Raw genomic sequence first — 23,318 nt, forward strand, 5'->3', positions numbered from 1 at the left:
AGGCACACGGCCTTCAGTAGTTGTGGCACACGGGCTCAGTAGTTGTGGCTCGTGGGCTCTAGAGCGCAGGCTCAGTAGTTGTGGCACATGGACTTAGTTGCTCGGCAGCATGTGGGGTCTTCCTGGACCGGGGATCGAACCCATGTCCCCTGCATTGGCAGGCAGATTCTTAACCACTGCACCACCAGGGAAGTTCCTATACTATGATTATAATGCTTAAGACAGGTGCAGTTATTGCCTTGAGGCAGCTTATACACTGGAGGGCAAGAGTTACATCAAACAAATAAGTATTGGTACTACAAAGAAAAAGTTATAGTAATATACTAAAAGAGGGCATCTCTCCTGGTGCTGGGTGCAAAAGCCACCCTAACTGAAGTGCTATAATAACCTGAGATCAAAGAATGAAAACTTTAGCTACCTGAGGAGGAAAAGTACCAAGTAGAAAGCATGGGGTATGGGAGTTTACATGACATGTGTACTGAGTGTAGAGAAATACAGGTGTGATGTATTCTCTTTCAGGGGACTGAAAGAGAAGCCAGAACTCCTAGAACTAAGAGTTCCTGTTAAAGATAGTGACTTGGGGCTTCCCTGGTGGCGCAGTGGTTGAGAGTCCGCCTGCCGATGCAGGGGACACGGGTTCGTTCCCCGGTCTGGGAAGATCCCACATGCTGCGGAGCGGCTGGGCCCGTGAGCCATGGACGCTGAGCCTGTGCGTCCGGAGCCTGTGCTCTGCAACGGGAGAGGCCACAACAGTGAGAGGCCCACGTACCGCAAAAAAAAGAAAAAAAAAAATAGTGACTTGGCCGACCCCCGAGGAGTCCCAGGCCATCAAAGCTCTTCAGAAAGACCTCGAACAATTTGCCAAGCTCCTAAAGCAGAAGAGGATCCCCCTGGGATATACCCAGGCCGATGTGGGGCTCACCCTGGGGGTTCTCTTTGGGAAGGTGTTCAGCCAAGCAACCCTCTGCCGTTTTGAGGCTTTGCAGCTCAGTTTCAAGAACATGTGTAAGCTGCAGACCCTGCTGCAGAAGTGGGTGGAGGAAGCTGACAACACCGAGAATCTGCAGCGGATATGCAAGGCAGAGGCCGTCATGCAGGCCCGGAAGAGAAAGCAGACCAGTATTGAGAACGGAGTGAGAGGCGACCTGGAGAGCATGTTCCTGCAGTGCCCAAAGCCCATCCTGCAGCAGATTAGCCACATGGCTCAGCAGCTCGGGCTTGAGAAGGATGTGGTCCGAGTGTGATTCTGCAACCGTCGCCAGAAGGGCAAACGATCAAGCAGTGACTTTTCGCAGCGAGAGGATTTTGAGGCTGCTGGATCTCCTTTCTCAGGGGGACCAGTATCCTTTCCTCTGGTGCCAGGGCCCCATTTTGGTATCCCAGGCTATGGGGGTCCTCATTTCACTACGCTGTACTCCTCGGTCCCATTTCCTGAAGCTGAGGCCTTTCCCTCGGTGTCTGTCACCACTCTGGGGCTCCCCCATGCATTCCAACGGAGGTGTCAGCCCTTCCCAGGAATGGGGACAGAGGAAGGGGGACAGCTAGAGAGAAAACCCTGGGATTCGTACCAGGGCTTTGGGATTAGGTTCTTCATTCACTTAGAAAGGAATTGGGAGTACACAGGGTGTGGGGGCAGGGAGTTTGGGGGAACTGGTTGGAGGGAAGGTGAAGTTCAGTGATGCTCTTGATTTTAATCCCTGCATCACTCATCACTTTGTTCTTAAATAAAGAAGCCTGGGACCTAGAAAAAAAGAAAAAAGATAGTGACTTGATGGACCCTAAGTCTTTTTGTTTGTGTTTTTGTTTCCTTACTAGCATGAACGTGAAATTACTAAGGTTATATCTTTAATGAAGGGGTTCACTTTAATGTTCTGTACCTTTGAACTGTATGCATTTGATTTAATAAGCATACCTATAAATCCTATAAATCTTATTTTGATGATGACTCTGACTACTATGGGAAGATTAATTGAATGGAAGGTGTGGAGAGAGCAGATAGGAGGCAATTTAGTAATGCAGGAGAGAGATTATTGCATCTCGGCCTGGAAGGATGGCTCTTGGAATGAAGAAAAGTGGATAATTTTAGAATCTTTAGAAGAGACAATTTGTAAAACTTGGCAGTTGATGGATAGGAAAAGAGATGAGTGTACTATGGTTCCCATATTTCTGGTTTGAGTGTATGAGGTGTGGAATATAGGACGAGGTACAGGTTTGGATATGGGGAAGTTTATAAGTTTAGCATTAAAGTAGTATTTTTTTCTTTTCGAATTAGGTCTGGACTACTGTGGAGCAAATGCAATGTTGAGATGAGTATATGGTCTGGAGTGTAGAAGAAAGCTCTCAATTGCAATATAAATCTACAAGTCATAGACATAGAGATGGAAATTGAAGCTATGGAAGTAAATCATGTAATAATGGAGGAAAGAATATAGAATAACAAAGAGGAGCACCTTGGAGCAACTAGAGCCTGAAAAAAAGCCAGCATTTAATGATCAGTTAAAGAAGGAGGAACTACTTATGAAAGGCAGCTAGAGAAAAAAATGGGAATGTGGTACATTAGATATCTAGGAAAGAGAGTTTTGAAAAAGGAGGGAATGGGCCCACAGGGTAGAATAATGTTAGGTTAAATAAAATGAGAGCTAAGAGTGTTTCATTAGGTTTAGTAAAGTGGATATTGAGGCCAAAACAATTGTAGTGAGAACACATTAGGTACAGTAGTGAGAGTGGAAGAAATATTAGAATAAGCAGGAAGTGAGGAAATAAAGGGTAAATGTCTTGTTGGATATTTGAGTTTGGAAAAAAAGAGCAAATGTGATTGTCCAGAAGAGGAAATGGAATTGAGAGAGCATTTATTTGTTTTTGTTTTTGTTGTAGGAAGGGAAGTAAGATTAGCCCACTTAGGGCAGGAGTCAGTATGGAGAGAATGACTAAAGATGGGGAAGAAAGTTTGTAATAGACATCTCCAGGGTCCTGGGAAGGTAAGAGGGATGCAGAACACAGAAGGAAAGGAAAAGGTGCCATGCAGAAGCAGGTTGGTTCATACATTCAGATGTTGGACATCAAGGGAGTTTCTGTTTAACACCTCTCCATTTCCTTGGTGAATAGAAGGCAGTAGCTTCCATAAAGTGTGAGGAAGGCCAGTAGAGTGGGGACCAGGGGTTGGAGAACAGTTGAGATTTTCAGAACAGGAGCATGAGAGAATGAGAGCTGACCAAACACGTGGATTGCCATGTGCTGGTAAATTCTTCTCAAAGGTGGTGACCATATATTTTATATGGATGTTAGCCAACTCTGAGATTGTTCCATGAGCACTCAGCAACTAAGATGCATGTACAGAGAAGATGGGCAGTTGGATCCATTCAGGGTTGGGGATTTTAGGGCAGGTGCAATAAAAGCCCCAAAACACAAGTGAGCTTAGGTTATTGGTGAGGATATGGCTGCAAAGATGAACCACTGAATCCAAGCTGGATGGGCTTCATCTTTGTCATCCTTAACTTCATCCATTATCCATCTTCTGAATAAGGATGGAATTGAAGTCAGAAATGCCTGAAAAAAAGGAAGAAAGTAGACAGAGTGGTTGGTAACGGATGAAGGATTCTCCCTTCTCATCATGCCTCTATCACCACAAAGACACTGTGTTGAAAGAACATCGTCTCTCCATCCAATTCTTGGGAAGAACTCTAGTTAATCGTGGTGGTCAGAGCTAGACATTTGTTGGAACAAGTTTTGCTGGCAAGCCAGAACTTTGTACCTCAAAAGCCAGAGCCAATCTGGCTGATTCCTTTGTGACCGCCCGCTTTCTGGCTTTCTCCTCCATTTGCTTGCCCTCCTGTTGGGTGAACGCTCTCACACATCATGTTTCTGGGGGAAGGGCAGAGCTGAAGGGGAAAGCACGTCAGCTAGGAAGACCTTCTCTCTGCCTGCTGACTCTAACCCATTCCATCCAGCAGACCTGCGCCCTCATCCATGCAGCTGGAGGTGTGGGTTCCCTTCACAGCCAGCTCTGTGATATCTCTGCAGGCGTACCTGGGGGTGCTGTTCCAAGATCTAGATTAGAGTGGAAGGCAAAAGATCCCTTTTAGCCTCAAGCCTAAACTTTGTTCTCCCATCTGGTATAATGGAGAGGTTATGAATGGAGTTTTGTTGTCTGCATTTGATCTCTAACTGTGGGTCTTTGACCAGGTTATTTAAGCTCCCGATTTTTCATCTAAAAGTGGAACACTAATAATACCCATCTCACAGGTTGGTAATGAAGACCGAACAAGTTAATGCATGTAAAACACTCATCCAATACCTAAAGTATCATATTTAATAAATATTAGTTTTTAAAAATGAATTATTAAGTTACCAGTGGGCTCTTAATGTTATTTTAGAAGGTGATTAGTTTTGGGTTTTTTTTTTTTTTGTATTAAAACAACACAAGTTTATTACCTTTCAGTGTTGGAGGTCAGGGGTCTGGTATGGTTCTCAATGGACTGAGATCAAGTTGTTGGCAGGGTATGTTCCTTTTGGAGGCTCTTGGGGAGAATCCATTCCCACGCCTTTTCCAGTTTCTAGAAGCCACCTGCATTCCTTGGCTTGTGGCCCCTTTCTGGCTTCAAACCCAGAACGGTAGCATCTTCCAGTCTCTCTCTGACTCTGACTCTCCTGCTTTCTTCTTGTGATTACATTGGGCCCACCAGGATAATCTCCCCATCTCAAGATTCTTAATTTAATTCTTTTGCAAAGCCCATTTTGCCACTTAAGGTGACATTCTATAGAATGTGGACATCTTTGAAGGGCCAATATTCTGACTACCACTGGAGGCTACTGCAAAAATCCAGGCAAGAGATGATGGTGAACTGAGTCAGAGTGACAGCAGTGAAGATGGTGAGAAGTGGTGTTGTTCTGGATATATTTTGAGGGTAGAGCCAACAGCATATTCTGAGATTGGACGTGGATCTTTCTTTTCCAGTGGAGGGGGACTTCCAGTCTACCTCTGTGTTGGGCCTGGACCTCGGTGAGGATGTGGGTTTCTCTGGCATGAGGACCAAGGAGTCACAGGTCCATTACTGGAAGCTATGTGGCCCGCTAGGGCCTGGTGCCTGTTGCATGGCCTGCACTTGCTCAGTTGAATGGGTATGAAGTCGGTCTTATAACCTGCCATTAGCTCAAGTGCAGGGGCCCTCCAGGGCACAGTCTCCCCCGACTCCCCACTGTCCAGGTTCTGCTGGGCCTGTCCTACCCCTATTTCTAACTTCTGGCCTGTTCCCCGGGAAGGTCACACTTGCTCCCAGGTCTGTCACACGTCATTTATTTATGTGTTTGTTTATGTGTGAAACCAAGTTCCCCTAAAACCGAGTTCCCTTACTGAGTTTATGATTAATCTCTCTATCCAAAACTTTATTCCCTTGCTTGTCTCCTCTGACCTCAATCCCTTTCTTGTCCCCTCTGGCCTCAATCCTATGCTAACTGAACACTTATCAACCAGAGTCGGCTATTCTTGATTACATCATCAATGTATTAAAATTGCTACATCATCATTACATTGTACTACATCATCATTAACTTACAAACTCAGGTGTTTCTCCAGGGCAAGATGAGCCCACAGATCCCCAAGCCATGGACTACCTGGACAGAGAATTATAAAAAGGAGACATCCTGATTCCTGAAACCATGATTAAGAAATGTCACGAGGCAATGATTAATTCTAGTTCCTTTGTTCTTCCCCCTTAAAACATTCCTAACTCAAAGACCAAGATGAAGTGTATCTGAGACTTGTCTCCCACTCCTTTGCTTGATGCCCTGCAAATAAATCCTTACTTTGCCGCAAATGCCTGCTGTCAGAGTTTGGCTTTCTGCGCCACGGGCACATGACTTCTTGCTTGGTTACATATGTATCTCTCTGTCCAGAATGTGCTTAGATTTATTTTAACTTAAAAAATTTTTTATTTTATAATGTTTTACTCTTTTCTCATTTGATTGGTGATCTTAGAGTATGTACCTCATTTTTACTCTGGAGGGAAAGAGGGAGAAGTGGGGAGCTGGGGAACACTGGGCCCTGAACGACAGAGAAACAGCAGAGCTCCTGGAGGTAACTGAGAGGATAAAAGGGAGAAACAGGAAGATGGGCCTTGAAGGACGGGTACCATAAATAAATAAAATGCTTAGACTCACATGGCTGGGAAGATGTGGAACCTAAAATTCAAATCAGAGACTCATAAGGCTCCCAAGGCTTAAATCTGTCCTCAACACTATTACCAAGTTGTTTGCACTGCACCTAAGAAAACTGAGTAACAGTTATTGCTTAAGTCAGAAGTGAAAACTAGAGTTAAATTATCTGTGTAAAACTTGAATTATTTGTTGTATATGTAATGTATCACAATATAACTAGCTATATTTGTTAGTTGGAATAAGAGCAAAGGTATGGGGCTTCCCTGGTGGCGCAGTGGTTGAGAGTCCGCTTGCCAATGCAGGGGATGCGGGTTCGTGCCCTGGTCTGGGAAAATCCCACGTGCTGCAGAGCGGCTGGGCCCGTGAGCCATGACCGCTAAGCCTGTGCGTCCAGAGCCTGTGCTCCACAACAGGAGAGGCCACAACAGTGAGAGGCCCGCGTACCGCAAAAAATAAATAAATAAATAAATAAAATAAAGACCAAAGATATGAAAACAATACTAATTCTGTTTCTCATTTAAAAACTCATACTGAAATATTTCATATTTATTCATTGGTTTTATTGTTGTTATATAGTACGTTTTTAGTTATTGGTATTCAGTTTATACACTGAGTATGTACTACATATCTAATAAAGAAATAAAAGTAAGTTAGCATTATTGTTATACTGAGGAAAAAACTGTTTACAATTAATAATGTGGTTGTTAGTTTTAGCAAATTCATTTCCCACCTGATTACTTTCCCCTCATACTTCCATACTTTCTACTCTACACACTTCATCTTGAGCATCCATTCAGCACATGCTGGTTTATCCATTACTGGGTTAATATACCTCAAGTGCAATTAGGATTCTGGAACTGAGAGGTTGAAGGTTTACTCAGGCTTTGCCGATCGTCAATAAATACCATTTCTCATCACAGTTCCTCAGTTTCTTTAGGTAAAATAAGGACAGTAGCACTGATCCATTTTCACAGTCTTGATAAAAAAAAATTAAACGCCTGCATGAAAAGATGTTAGTATGTTTTTTAAATAAAGATTTAAATGTGGAAAAATTGTAAGAGAACATAAAGTGGTGAAGGATTTGACTTAGAGGTCCTTTTTTTTAGTTTTAAAACAACAAAATATTGAGATACTGAAAAAGTAATACAAGTAGAAGTACTCTGTAAGCTGTAGTCTATAAATGTAAGATGATATTGATATTACAAAACCATTCATATAAAATTCCCAAATTTCTTAAGAGATGTATCTATGTTATTTTAATTATGATAATGTATTTAATAATTGTTCACACTAAATTCCATTTAATTCTAAAATATGTTTTTGTACACGTATACATTTTTTAGATAGGTGAACTTGTTAAATTGAAGGCTAGCTATATTTTATCTTTGGGAGTTAAACAATATACACCTGGAAAACTGGGGAAACCACAGTAATTTAAAATATTGCTATTCTGTGCCATTTTTGCTTAAGTTGACTCAGGAAATACAAGTAAGTGCCACTTAAGAAAAATATGTATAAATGGTTAAGTATATTAATGTAGATATGCAATGATGCAATAATGCTCCTATTTTGACTTAACATGAATCTTTGCTTTGTATCATATATTAAAATACCATTGGCAAACCACTCAACAATTCCCAGGAGTGTCCACTGGAGACAGTGTTCCAAGAGGCCATTGAGCTTTGCGTTTTTGAACCTTTGCTGTTGGGGCATTGGTTTCTGGATTGCTCCTCTGTTAACATGATGAGCTAATTGGCCTAGCAGGACTCCCTTTAGAATAGCGGCTTCTGCTTAGTTCATCAGGAGTACAATTTGTTGTTTCATTTCCTCTTCTAGTCCCACTGGGGAAATTGAATTGTGAAAAGACTGCCTACTGGGAACATTCAGTACTCTTGACTGAATAAGTAACTTTATGTATCTATTTATTTCTTTGGTACTGTCTTAATTAGCAAAGAAAGAAGGACTTTATTAGGTAAGAGAGTGCTGTGGTTTTGATACAGATAGGTGCTGTTAGCAAAGCGTTTGATTCACAGAGCCTTCTCAAAGTCAGGGTGTTTTGCAGGTACAAAGCTTATGTGAAATTTTAATTTGCAGTGCTAGAGCTGTTTGCCATTTTGGTAAGTGTTAGTCATCCAATGCAGAAGTTGAAGACAAGTCAATGATGTTCTTTAAAAAAAAAAAAAAAACACAGTTGTGAAGTTTAGAAGATTTATTCTTTGGACCACACAAACTTTAATTTTTCTTCAATAAATATTGTTGGTCCATAACAGTGTCCAAATGTGGGCTTGAACAGTGTATCCTTAAGTTTTAAAACCTTCACAATTTGTCAGTTGCATCATTATTTAATGCTGTATCCACTCTCAGGCAAAAACAGAGTTTATGAGACCTAAACATCATGATGAACAAAGTCAGATAATATATTTTACATCTTTTTCTTTTAGAATTGAGGACTAGTTTCTACTGTACCTTATCAAACTCTTAAGTGTAATAAGGAAATTTCCTAAGATGTGATTTAAATATCCTCTAAATTAAAACCTCAGATGTTTTCTAGAACACCAGTTTAATAACTGCTTATCCTGAGAGTAGAGGCAGAATAATGTAATGATTAGAGATACTCTGGCTCTAGAACAAGACAGCCTTGATCCCAGTCACTGCTCTGTCGCTCACTAGCTTTGTGACCCTGGGCAAACAACTGAATTCCCTGAATCGCATAAGGTTAACTTAATAGGGATAGTGAGAGTTAATACAAGGTGAGCTCTTCGAAGAGCTCTTGGCAGACTGCCTACCACATAAGAATTGCTCAGTGGGTGTTAGCAGTTATTTTATATATTTCTTGATAATCCAGCACAAACCTGGTGCCAGTCATGTGTGCAATAAAGAATTCATAAATGCATTATTTAATGAGTGAATGGACAAGAGGAAGTGTTGTCCATAAAACTTAGAATCATTATAAATCCGTCTCTGCCCTATACTTTTAAACAAAACAGCACATTTCTCTGTAGTTATAAAATTACAGCCAAATGTGGGAGAGGCTCAGAAGAACTTAAAATCTATATTTAGATAATAGATCCTTATTATCCCTAAGCCATTACTATATATATAGTCTCTCAAAATTTTGAACATTAATTTGTAACATTCTATGAGTCTGGATGACTAGAAATAGAATTTAAAAATTCATCTTAATAAAATACTGTGAAAAACTTGCAAAGATTTTTTAAAAATATGCCTTATAACCCTTAAGAAGAAGAACTTGTTTGTATACGGTTCCCTGATGTCTGAATTGAACAGGTAAGGGGAGGGGACTGGGGGAGTCACTTCATGGACTGAGTTCCTCATGTTCTTTGCCAGATATGATGAATATTCAAAAACGAAACAAAAATAACTAAGTCATTGTTCCTACTCCTAAGGAAGGTGTAATCTACTTGTGTAGATAGTTGTAACACATGATAAATCGAATTATATATATTTGTATATATACTATTATTTTATATACATAAGATATATGTAATAGGTAGTATATATATATTATACACACATACATATATACGTGTAAATTCAAGTACTTAGTAATAAAGTAATTATTACTAATAAAGTAATTATTACTTTATTACTAATAAAGTAATACAGTATCATTGCTCTAAATAAAGTATTATTACTCCAAGTCTGTGTCCTAGGAGTTTAAGAAAATAAGGAAGTTTCCTTCCACTACTAAGAATGTTCTGCTTCCCTTTGAAACAGCTTTATGGGGAACTGCTGAAGTAAGGGAATCATCTTAATCATTTTTTAGAACTCTTAGAAAGTTCTGGTCTAGGAAAAAGGTGAAAATATAAAATTTTCATTATGGGAGTTAGTTATTTTGTACTATACTAAGAAATATGAGTAAGATAGAGACATCATTGTTAATGATGTATGTACTTTTATTTTGCCATCACAGTAATTTATGGTAGTGTTGGAGGGTTTTTCTCCCCCATGATTGTTCCCATGTGTGGGAATGCAAAGCAGCATGCCTGGCATATTATTTTCATTGTACTTGTCTATCTGTCTGTTTGGGCTTTCTTCACTCTTTTTTAATTAATCTGTGATTATCAACAAGAAAACATTGAGACTACCGTTACTAAATTCAGCACAAATGGAAGATGGTATTGATGTACTAAGTAATACGTGGTGGCCGTAATCAAACTTTCCATGTGATTTCCATTTGGAAAACAACAATTTAGCAAGTTAATTCCTGCCTTTTGTTGATTCTTAAAAATTGGTCTCCATTTGGGCTCTCTGTTATAAAGGAATGTGTTATTGTTTACTCTCTCCAGTGCATGAGTAGTAAAATAATTCAGAAAGTATGTTTTCATATGATAGAAGAGTGATTATCTTGGCAAATATTACAACAACAATAATATTCAGATATTTCATTTTCTGTTCTTGGTGCTCTTGCAGCTAGTTGGGCCATGTGACTAGATCTGGACAATAGCATGTGATGTGTGTCGCTTCTGGATTGACTCAGCCCTTGTGTGATAGTGTAGTCTTTCTTCACTTTCCGTAAGGAAATGAGTCTTTTCAATAAATAGTCCTAGGTTAACTGGATTTACAAAGAAAAACAACTGCATCTTATCTCAGATATACACAAACATTAATTTCAGGTAGATTGAAGATTGAAATAGGAAATGCCCAACAATAATATTTCTTGAAAATGTCATAGAATATTCTCAAAATCTTTGGTTAGGCACATTTTAAAAAAATGAGACACATAAAGCACAAACCTTAAATGAAAAGAATGAGAATTTGAACTCTATTAAAATTTTAAAAACTTTTATCAGAGACACCACTTCATAAATAAGAATAGAGGAGTATTTGTAATATATGTAAATGTAACCACAAAAGGATTCTTATACAAATTATAATTATATTTTAAACTTCTATAAATCAATAAGAAAGAGCAGATAGCCCAAGAAAACAAATGAAAGAGAGACAAATATCGTATTATTATCGCTTATATGCAGAATCTAAAAAAAAAATAATAATACAAGTGAACTTACTTACAAAACAGAAACAGACTCACAGACTTAGAGAACGACTTTATGGTTACCAGGGGGGAAGGGTGGAGGGAGGGATAGATTGAGAGGCTTGGATTGACACGTACACACTGCTATATTTTAAATAGATAACCAACAAGGACCTACTGTATAGCACAGGGACCTCTGCTCAAAATTCTTTAATAACCTTAATGGGAAAAAGAATATATACATGTATATGTATAACTGAATCACTTTGCTGTACACCTGAAACTAATGCAACATTGTTAATCAACTATACTTCAATAGAAAATAAAAATTTAAAAAAAGAAAGGGGGACAAAAGTCTTGGACAGGCGCTTCAAAATGAGAATATGCAAATGGACAATAAACACATTGAAAGATGTTCAGCATCATTATTTTTTAGGACAATGCTAATTAAAGCCACAGTAAGACACCATTACTTACCCATTAATACAACCATTAGAAACGAAAACCAAAAAACTGATAACACCGAGGGCTGACAAGGACTGTAGACCTACTGAAACTCTCAAAAATTGCCATTTGGGGTGTAAATTGGCATAACCTGTTTAGAAAACTGTTTTGTAATATCCTCTAAAACTGAACTTACTCATTCCTTATGGTACAACAATTACTTACTCAATCCTTATGGTCTAACGATTCCATTTCTAGGTAGATGCTCAACAGAAATATGTAGATTTGTGCTTTAAAAGATGTGTCCCAGAATATTCATAACAGCAGTATTATTAAAACCTCCAGTGGAAACAACCTAAATTTTCATCAACAATGGGACATAAAAAATAAATTGGAGAATATTCAAACTTTGGGTATGAATACAGTATGCGATGAAAATAAACTATGGCTACATACAACAACATAGACTCTTACAAACATAATGTTGAGAAAAAAATGCCAGGTGAATAAGGTCCAGACTGCATGATTTCTTGTCCATAAATCTTATTTATAAATAAGTCTAAAAATAGACAAAACTAATCTGCTATAGTAAGAATCAGAATTGTGCTTTCCTTTAGGGAACTAAATGAGAATTCTGAGTCATGGGGAAGGGATTTACTGGTAGTGTTTTGTTTCCTTGCTGTTCTTACATGGATGTGTTTATTTTGTTAAACTTCATCAAGCTGTGTTCTTAGGACTTGTGCACTTTTAGTTATATATGTTATACTGCTAAAAAATTCAACACTGAATCTGTAAGCAACTTATTACAAAAAGGCTACATTGATAATTACACTAGGAACATCTCCTCTCCTTTCAAATCAGCCAAATCTTATTACTTTTAAAGTCAGACTTTTGTGCGGTCTAACTTTGGTCCACATGTGCACTGCTCATATTCCCAGGATGCCGCTGTCTCTAAACATATAGCATTGCTGCCCTGAGATTTTCAAAGGGATGCAACGTATTACAAAAATGCTAGCAGCTTGTTTTGTGATGAGAAAGGATTTTTAAGCACAGACTGTTAGACTGTCTTCCAGATACTGAAATTTAATTCCCCAGTGCCTGCTCTTCCCCTTTAATAGTTATTTTAGGTTAGAGTTTTGCCTTTAGGGAAAACAAATGAAGGGACCGGTATGGAAAAAAATCAATGGACATACATACTTAAATATGGTAACAAAATCACCAGTAGTGTAATCTGGGTCAAAATATGTTTTTCAAGTTGTGAATAACAAAACTGGACTAAAAACTATCTAGAAATGTCTGCCTCTTGTTATTTCTTTTCAGTTTTAACCAAATAATGTCTACCCTTTCACTGGCCCTGCCATCCCCTCAACTATTCTAATTCAGCATTCCTAGTTGGCAGGCAGTAGTGGAGAACTTGACTTCACAGTCTCAACAGCTTAGTCCCAAACAAGCCAGCAAAACATTAGGACTCTCAGTTGGCAGAAGCATGAAAGTATCTTCAGAAGGCCAAGTGATGTCACGTGAAACTTCTGTTTGTCCACCTTATTTGAGCAAAGCTCAATGAGCATGATTTCAGCAGAATATGAGGTGCCCCTTATCCTCAAGCTTTTGACTGAGTTCTGTATCTGGACATAGCTGGGAAAAACTAAATATTTCTTTGCAAAGTTCAAGCTCCTCCATATCTAATGGAAAATTAGCATAGTGGAGAAGAGCCAAACACCAAAGATTACATCTACTGCACTGTGAAAGGCCTGTTCTGTGGTCAGAAGCAAAAGCAAAACAAAGCACTTTGATTGGCAGTGCTTATGATGGACAAGTCTTTTCAGACAGATGCTGAGATGGGGCTACAGATAAAGAAAAGCAGAGGAAATCTGAGAATGGTGGTGATCAGCAATTGTTCCTTATCTCCACCTGCATCAAAACAGTCTGTGATGTTAGCGTTTTTTTTAAAACTCATTTGTTCAACAAAGGCTTGTTAAACAGCTTTTCAATCTCAGTGATTAGCTTGGGATGCAGTATTCATATGACATGGCACCTAGCTCAAGGGGCTCACAGACAAATTATAGGAGAAATAAGTTGGATAGAAACAAGTTACTACACTATAATGTAATAAAAAGAAATATACAAAAATAGAGTAAATCCACCAGGAGAATGTAATCTCCAACTCCAAGCTCATGCATGACAGAAACCCTTTTCAGGCCTCAATTTTGTATTACTTCCTCTGTTTGAACTTCAGGACTTTTACACATCCAGTTTTTTATTCTAGGGCAGAATGTGTGAGACCAGCTCCCTTCTCTACTATTTATGCTCATATCGTAGCTTAAGCATCACTTTGCCCCAAAGCTGACCCTGATTCCCTTTTCCCCTACAGGGTAAAATTTCAGTTTGCTGACCCTGCTCTGTGCTCAGCCAACCTCCCTTTTGTTCATGATATTGCACTTGACTTTTACCATCTTTCTACTCCTACCAGATTATAAATTCCTTTAGGAGCAAGGCCATTCCTATTTCATTCAGTGTGGAAACCCAGCTTCTGACTCTGGAACTTAATTTATACTCCTTGAGTCAATAGTAAGTGAGCCTTAGTCTGAGAAGCCTAGGGGACATGGTGATGCAATCTACCTGGTAGAACCACAGAAACATGGGGAAGAAACAGCTTGTGTCACTGTAGCTCATGGCATTGTTCTAAGTGACAGTTTTCTTATATAGTCTTTTGTGTCCTACAGAATACCTAATGAAGAAAGAATATTATCCACTTTTAAACTTTGAGCTCCTGGGGCTTCTTAAATTTGGTCTGTGTCGCATTGGAAAAATCAGATGAAATGTGTTGACCCTCTTCCATTCCCACCTTTCAAATGCACCTGTGCTCATACATGTTTGTATATAATTCTTAGGATCCCATGGGTTTGATTCTCTAGAATCTTGGTGCATTACATCATCTCAGCGTCTTACCAGGAAGTAAGAATGCTTATACCCATTTTATAGTCCAAGAAACTTAAGTGCAGCATGGTAGAATAAATTATTTTAGGTCATTTACCTATTAGTTTGTGGTAGGTCTTGCATATGAACCCAGATGGATCTTACTCCAAAAACCATGGCCTTTACACGACACCTGACTTCAAAGCATCTGGCACATGGTAGGTCCTTTCAGGGGAAAGGACAAAGATGGGAAAATGCCAATGTAGGGTTGTTTGAGCCACTGTAGAGTTGTTTGAGCCACTGTAGGGTTGTTTGAGCCACTGTATTTTAAGCTGTTTGGTTTTTGCATATAGTGTTGAGACAAAGAATTAGAAAGTTCTTTAATATGTGGACTTGTAAATTTGTGCAAGAAAGTTGGGAAGGTAGGGCAGAGCCAAAGAGGAGAGCCTGAGAGGGCAGAGCTACCCTACTTCAAAATGAGAGTTATGAAAAGCCGTCATTAATGATCTCTCATTTTATATTATTTTGGATGTGAGCTTGGGAAGATAATATTTTCAGAGTTATTTTGACTCAGGTTCAATTATTTTTCTCATGGTAAAATATTTGTATACACACACGTATGTATTTATATATGCATATATATTCATTTATATTTAACTCTTCAAAGGTGATCATTATTCAACTTAGATTCCTTGGTTAATAAAAATTAATAAATGCACATTTTATGTTTAAAAAAGTTTATGCAAAACAAATTTACTCACTTTGAGTCTTCTATTGTACGTTAGATTTTTTCTACAGCTGAATAAAACACAATTAATATAGGATTAATTTATGATCTTAGCCCATTAGATGTAATTTAATATAAATTAATCATTTTATATAGAGAAAAAATTTTAACAGTATTTCCCTGCATATTATTGTTATTATTAGCCTCAGCTTGTATCAGAGCTATTAACTTAATATGAAGGAAAATCCAAATTAATTTTTTCCCATGCTATGATGAAATCTTTTACATTTATGCTGTAAACTATAAGAGTAAATAAATACTTTTTGGCTTGCAAGAATCATTTTATTTCACAGACGAGATCTGGTAAGTTGCTTTATTACAAATGATTTTTTTTTTAAATAAATGCTTTTTTAGAGACAGAATTCACATAATGTAAAATTCATGCTTTTAATGCATACAATTCCATGTTTTTTGGTTTATTCTTAGAGTTGTGCAGTCATCACCACTGTCTAACTTTAGAACAGTTTTATCACCCCAGAAAGAAACCTTGGACCCATTACCACTCACTCCCCATTCTTGCTTCCCTAACCTTAGTTGTGTTTGCCCCTAGCAACTGCTAATCTACTTTCTGCATATGAATTTGCGTGTTCTGGACATTTCATATAAATGAAATCATACAAAGTGTGGCCTTTTGTGTCTGCCTTCTTTCACTGAGCATGATGTTCAATGTTTAGCCATGTTGTAGCATGTATCAGTACTTATTTCTTTTTGTGTCCAAATAATATTCCATTATATGGACTTACCACATTTTATTTATTTTTTAGTTAATGGGCATTTGAGTTGTTTCCAGTTTTTAGCTATTTTTTAATAACCTTGCTATGAAGATTTATGAACAAATTTTATGTGGAGATATGTTTTCAATTCTCTTGGTTGTATACTCAAGAGTGAAATTGCTGGGTCATATGGTAACTCTATGTTTAGCTTTTAAATTGGGTTATTTGTCTTTTAATTGCTGAGTTGTAAGAGTTCTTTATATACTCTTGCTACAAGCTCCTTATTAGATATTTGATTAGCAAATATGTTCTCCCATTCCATAAGTTGCCTTTTCACATTTTTGAAGGTGTCTTTTGAAGCATGACACATTTTTAATACTGTTGAAGTCCAGTTTGTTTAGCTTTTGTCAGTTGTGCTTTTGGTGTCATATCTAAAGCACACTGCCTAATGCAAGGTCACAAAGATTTACTTCTGTCTTTTATTCTAGGATTTCTTTAGTTTTAGGTCTTACATTCAGGTCTGACTTCATTTGAGCTAATTTTTTTTATGTATATGGTGTGAGGTAGAGGTGCAGTTTCATTCTCTTGCATGTGGATATTCAGTTGTCCTGGCAACATTGGTTGAAAAGACTATAGTTTTTAATTGTCTTGAGAGCTTGTTGAAAACCAATTGACAATGAATGTAAGGGCTTATTTCTATTATTTATGCTCCTCTGATCTATGTCTATACCTATGTCGATAACACACAGTGATTACTGTAGTTTGGTAGTAAGTTTTGAAATTGGGAAGTGTGAGTCCTCCAATTTTGTTCTTTATTTTCAAGATTTTTTTTTTTATAATTCTGCGTCCCTTGAATTTATGTATGAGTTTTAGTAGCAGCTTATCGATTGCTGCAAAACAAACAAACAAACAAAAAAATCCAGCTAGTATTTCAATAGCAATTGTTTTGAAACTATAGGTCAATTTGGAGAGTATCTTCCAATCCATGGACATGGGATATTTTTCTCATTTATTTATTTCCTTCTAAGTGCTGCTTTAGTTGCATCAAATAAGTTTTCTTTACTGTGTTGTTATTTCATTTCCATTCACCCTAAAATATTTTGTAATTCCCCTTAGTATTTTTCCTTTGAGCCATTGCTATTTAGGAGTATGTTGTTTAATTAACACATATTTGGGAATTTCCCAAATTTTCTTTTGTTATTTATTTCTAATCTCATTCTTTTTTGGTAAGAGAACATACTTATGTATGATTTCAGTGCTTTTAAATGTACTGAGACATGTTTTAAGGAGTAACATATAGTCTATCCTGGAGAATGTTACAGGTGCATATAAAATGAATGTGTACTCTACTATATAGCTAGGTGGAATATTCCATACATGTCTGTAATATCTAGTCAGTTTATAGTGTTGTTGAGTCTTTATTTCTTTACTGATCTTCTGTTTAAGTTTTCTATCCATAATTGAAAATTAGGTATTGAAGTCTTCAACTATTATTTATGAATTGTCTTTCTCCCTTCAATTTTGTCTGTTTCTTTTTTTCCCATGTATTTTGGACCTCTTTGATTTTATCTCACTTGGAGTTTGTTGGAGCTTCTTGTGTGTGTATCATGTTTTCATAAAATTTTGGAATTATCAGCCATTATTTCTTTAAATATTCTTTCTGCCCCCTATTTTTCTCTCCTCTACCTATTGTAATCCCTTAATGCAGATTTTAGTACATTAGTGGTATTCCACAGGTTGCAGAGACTGATTAATTTTGACTAGATGTTTTTGTCTTTGAACAACTAACATATTTATGTCATCTGAAGAATCTCTTCTTGATGACCTAGATGAGACGTAACATTCTATTTAAGTATTCTCATATTTTGTGTAATTATGATAATAAAGATAAAATAAAGTTTGGATACTTTCAGGGAAGGAATGTCTACAAGTATGCTGTGAGAGAACGAGATATCTCATTTGAGCACATGAAAAGTCTGTAAATATTTAAAGTGCTAGGAAGTGAAACTGACTGGAAGAAGTATTTGATTCTAGGAGTGTTTCAGCTATTATAATAGTAGCAGGTATCATTTTTTGATCACTTACTAAGCTTTAGTCTTTTTCAAATATTACCACATTTAATAATTTACATAATATAATTATAGAAGCTTTAAGAATAGGTTAAAATCTCTAAAGCAATTTAAGCCTATTTATCTGAAAGTTCCAAGTTAACTTTATTATAGTTACAGCTGTCACTACCTCTTGGTGGAGAGCAGGGTCAATGCACTCTTCCCATGAAGTATGGAAATTTTGAACCTCTGTAGTTCATATGTAGAATGATTCTTTATTTCCATTTTACAGATGAGCAAACTGAAACTCAAAGAGATTAACCATTTTACTCAACACTATCTTTTGTTATATTTGTATATATCAAAGATAGTTGAAATTAAGTTCAAGAAGGGTTGATTATACTTTGTCACCAGTGGTCTTACTTATTCAATTCTTTTTTTCCATTATAGAAACATAGTAGACACTCAGTTAATGAAGATATAGTATTAAAATCAGTCAACTTTTTATTCTATCCAGGACCTGTTGTTTAGGCATGTGTTCTCTGAGTTCTCACTTTATATTTCTAAATCATTAGAAAAAGAAAGAAACCTGATGGTTTATGTATTAAAAATGTAAGTCTTGAATGTATTGTTGTCATTTCTCTGTATTAGTCTGCTAAGGCTACCATAACAGAATACCACAGACTGGGGTGGCTGAAAAAACACAAACTTACTTTCTCACTGTTCTGGAGGCTGGAAGCCCAGGATAACGATGTCAGCAGCGGTTGGTTTCTTATAAGGTCTCTCTCCTTGACTTGCAGACAGCCACCTTCTCACTGTATCCTCATATAGCCTTTCCTCTATGCATCCATGGGGGGCAGGGGAGAGAGAGAGAGAGACATCTCTCTCATGGAAGACACTTCTCATAAAAAACCAGCCCTATAGGATTAGGGCCACACCCTATGACTTCATTTAACTTCAGTTACTTCCTTAAAGGCCTTATCACCAAATATAGTCAAATGAGAGTTAGAGCTTCAACATATGAATGGAGGGGTGCACAATTCAGTGTATAATACTTTCTCTTACATAATGATTCTAGATACTGAGGAAAATGTTTTTTGAAAATATCTACAAATGGAGAAAAAAATCATATCACCTCCCTTCCCCATTTAACTTTTAAAGTTAAAATTAATATTAAAGTGTTATTTGTTTTAATAATGCTTATTCTGGCATGTGTTTTAAAAGACTATAAATCCCATTAATTGAGTTGAACACAAGCGTTAAAGCAACTGAGAAATTTTAGAATGAGCAAATTATTCTGAAAACAATTAGAAAAATATGATTTCCGCTCAGTATGTTTTCGATTCAGCTCTTCATTTGGTTTACATAAGACTTGTTTGGAAAACTTTCTTTGTTCAGTTAAACAAGTTAAGTCTGATCTTAAATGTATCTGACTTGCCTTCAATGTTCTTGCAGCCACAGAAGCTTCCTCCTGCCTATCATTAAGCTTTTATAGAATCTTTTCTTCACTCAAGTGTGATAAGTTTGAATATAGCTACATGAGCAAGTGGAAACAGAATGAAGCCTTGGGTTCAAATCTGCGCTTTCCTTTATACTGATCAGTGAGACCTTGAACAAATTACTTCATCTCGTCCTTCACTGCCTTGGCTTTGGAATCAAGATAGTAATATCCACCACATGTGGTGAATGTGGAGATTAAAAAAAGATGACATTTATGAGAGCCTGTTGCATTGCTGGACTCATCCTAATTCCCTTCATACCTACTCACTATGTTCTTATTTGTTGATCTATTTATATCTTTGTCCTCCTGCTTTGGAGCTAGGCTCCCGCTTCCTCTTCTGACTTATTTCCTATCACTCTCATCCTCTGTTAATAACATGAGAGCTGTCTTCTTTCCTGCCCAGCTCACTCCCACTTCAAGACTGTATGTGCTTTTCCTTCTATCTTGACTCTTGTTGCTCCAGCTTTTTACAGAGCGGCCTTCTTATCCCTTTGGCCTGCACAAAAACTACCTCTTCTAGTGGCCTCAGATTCACTTGTTCTAAGAACACATGAACTTCCCTGGTGGCGCAGTGGTTAAGAATCCACCTGCCAATGCAGGGGACCCGGGTTCGAGCCCTGGTCTGAGAAGATCCCACATGCCACGGACCAACTAAGCCCGTGTGCCACAACTACTGAACCTGCTCTCTAGAGCCCGTGAGCCACAGCTACTGATCCCGTGAGCCACAACTACTGAAGCCTGTGTACCTAGAGCCCGTGCTCCACAAGAGAAGCCACAACAATGAGAAGCCCGTGCACCACAATGAAGAGTAGCCCCCACTCGCCACAGCTAGAGAAAGCCCACACACAGCAATGAAGACCCAATGCAGCCAAAAAAAAATAAAATAAAAATTAAAAAAAAAAAGAACACATACCTTCCTTCAACCTCCAGCCCTAGACATATTAACTCTTTATCCTTCACCTTGTTAAGTTTCCAGCACTTTTCACTATATGAAATGATCTTAAGTGTTTGCTGGCTGTCTTCTACACTAGAATATATGACTGGGAGGGACAGAGACATTTTCTGTCTTAATATTCTGAGCATATGAGGGTTTGACAATAAATATCTATTGAATTATATACGAATAGAAGAATCTACACATTAAAACTAAGTAAATAACAATTTAAACATCTTTTATCTGACTTAGCAGCATATTTTATCCCTTGGGTTGTTATTAGATGTAATTCTCTGAAGTCACACATGGTAGATAAAGTGGTCCAAAAAAGTTCCAAGTAATGATGGAAACTGAGACAAGGAATCAAGATGTATTGTTGTAAATTTACAATGTATGTAAAACACACATGGTTAGTTAAGACTTGTTATCTGCCACCTTATGGATATATTCGTGTAACAAAATATTTTTCTCTGTTACGTTTTGCTGAAAATTTGATAATGCAGCATATTGGTGTCATTTTCATTTCCAAAAGTCTAGTTATAGGTTCAGGGTAACAATTAGATCTGCCATGGGATATATTGAATATTTAGTTTCCTTTCGATACAAGAGTCAGATGATCCTTTGACAAGCAGTAGTGAAAGCTTGAGGGTGATTTCACTGACTCAAACCTGATATTATCTGTTGCACAAACGAAGACATCAAAGACTTTTTAAATACCGGTGAAATTCCTGGGAGAAGTAACTGCATATTAGCCTTAAGAACAACTCCTCTAACTTGTCACATACTGAAATTTATGTTTAATTGTTAATTTATTCACTATTAAACATTAGCAATTAAATATTAATTGAGAAGTCACTTTCTCTTGTTTCTGGATCTCTCTCCTCTCTCTCTCTCTCTCTCTCACACACACACACACACACACATACACATACACACACAGGAATTACATCAAATTAAAAGGGAGAAAACAAGTGTGAGAGAACTGTGGTGGGAACTTCCTGCTTCCCAGGACACTAACTATACCCATTAATGCCCCCCAAAATTTTTAAAAAAAATACTAATTCATGGCATTTCTTCATTAAAAGAATATCAGATTACTTTCTGTTTCCATTAAATGCATACAAGGGTACTATGTCTATTTTCACAGTTCAGTAGCTTCCCAGTAGATGGCACCATTGAGACTCAGTGTTGCTCCATCTTGATAAGGAAGTGTCATGAAACACTTGCAATTTCAAAGCATCTGTAAATAGTGGGATATAGTAACACTTGCAGTTGCCTTAGAAAACAAATACTCCTACAATATCTAGAAAATAAGTCAACTGTTGAAACCAATAAATGTCACAAGAACTCCCACCGTGTATATATAACTTTTCGTATCTAATGATTTTTGTAATTTTAAATTTAAACTATTGAAATTATTTTTATAAAGAATGTGAATACAAACACAGACACATATGCATATTTAATCTCTCTCTCCTCTTATAAATTCTGAAACCTTTCACGAGGATTTCTGTTAACCCCTCACATTCTTGCCCATTTTCTGCACATACTATAGCCATGAGTGGGGCAAGAATATGAGGGTCACTAAAGGCAACACTTTATATCTAGACAGCTGGACTTCTACCTGTGTGCATTACCTAGGCTAAAGGAGGCTTCTAGATGTACAAATCTATGAATCTCTAACAGCTACAAGAATTTATATTTGGTTTTCCATGCTCTCAATTCCCAGAGTAATAGCCAATGTAACTTTGCTAGTAACTAAAAAGCAGTTCCCACATTTGTGTCTTGAAGATTTATGTGCAAGTTGCCTATGTAAAATTGGGAACGCATTTTTCTCTAGGAACGGTATTTTTTAAAAAAATATTTATTTATTTATTTATTTATTTATTTATTTATGTCTGTGTTGGGTCTTTGTTTCTGTATGTGGGCTTTCTGTAGTTGTGGCAAGCACAGGCCACTCTTCATCGCGGTGCACGGGCCTCTCACTGTTGCAGCCTCTGTTGTTGCAGAGCACAGGCTCCAGACACGCAGGCTCAGTAATTATGGCTCACGGGCCCAGATGCTCCGCGGCATGTGGGATCTTCCCAGACCAGGGCTCAAACCCGTGTCCCCTGCATTGGCAGGCAGATTCTCAACCACTGCGCCACCAGGGAAGCCCTAGGAACGGTATTTTAATGATAGTTAGGTTGTCTGGGTAATCCATAATGACATTTTAATCTGTGATCTGGTAAATTCTCTGTGACTTTGAGATGATAGAGCATAGTGGTTAAAGAAAAGGACTGGTGTCAAATAAACATCAGTGGATTTCAGTACCTTCCCAGTTAGTTATTAACTCACTATTTGTACCTATTTACTTATATTATTTACTTCCTACTCTTGCGAATTATTACTATCTGGATATATTTTGGCGAGTTACTCAGAGAAACTGGAAATTCCCATAGGCTTCAGTTGTTCCTATGAGAAAGGGATGGGGGATAGTGATTCCAGATCCTAAGTCACTGGTCACCAACCCCAGCTCTTCTCCTTTCTACCTGTATAACCTAAAGCAGTTAACATAACCTCTAGAGGCTCAGTTTTCCTGTCTTCAAAATGAGAAAGATGGCCCTACCTGGCAGTGTTACTGTAAGGATAAGGATTAAACAAGATTTGTTGTGTGTGTTTGTGTATGTGTGTATAAATATAAGACACATATTTGTATATACATGCGTGTATACACACACATATATGTATCTATACCACCAATGTATACATGCAGTTGCATTACTATACTACCTGTATTGAAGTTAAGTACTAAAAGCAGGAGATTGATTATGTTTTATGACC

General features: G+C 37.5%; 1 protein-coding gene and 1 pseudogene across 5 annotated transcripts in view; both read left to right on the forward strand.

Moving 5' to 3' along the window:
• The window catches only part of LOC141278724 (POU domain, class 5, transcription factor 1 pseudogene), a 28,725-nt pseudogene extending 27,110 nt beyond the window's left edge, over window positions 1-1,615 (forward strand).
• The window catches only part of SLIT2 (slit guidance ligand 2), a 383,800-nt gene that overhangs the window by 155,553 nt on the left and 204,929 nt on the right, over window positions 1-23,318 (forward strand). The gene's annotated exons all lie outside the window — the stretch shown is intronic.

Source organism: Tursiops truncatus, chromosome 5 (assembly GCF_011762595.2).
Source record: "Tursiops truncatus isolate mTurTru1 chromosome 5, mTurTru1.mat.Y, whole genome shotgun sequence".
Taxonomy (NCBI): Eukaryota; Metazoa; Chordata; class Mammalia; order Artiodactyla; family Delphinidae; genus Tursiops; species Tursiops truncatus.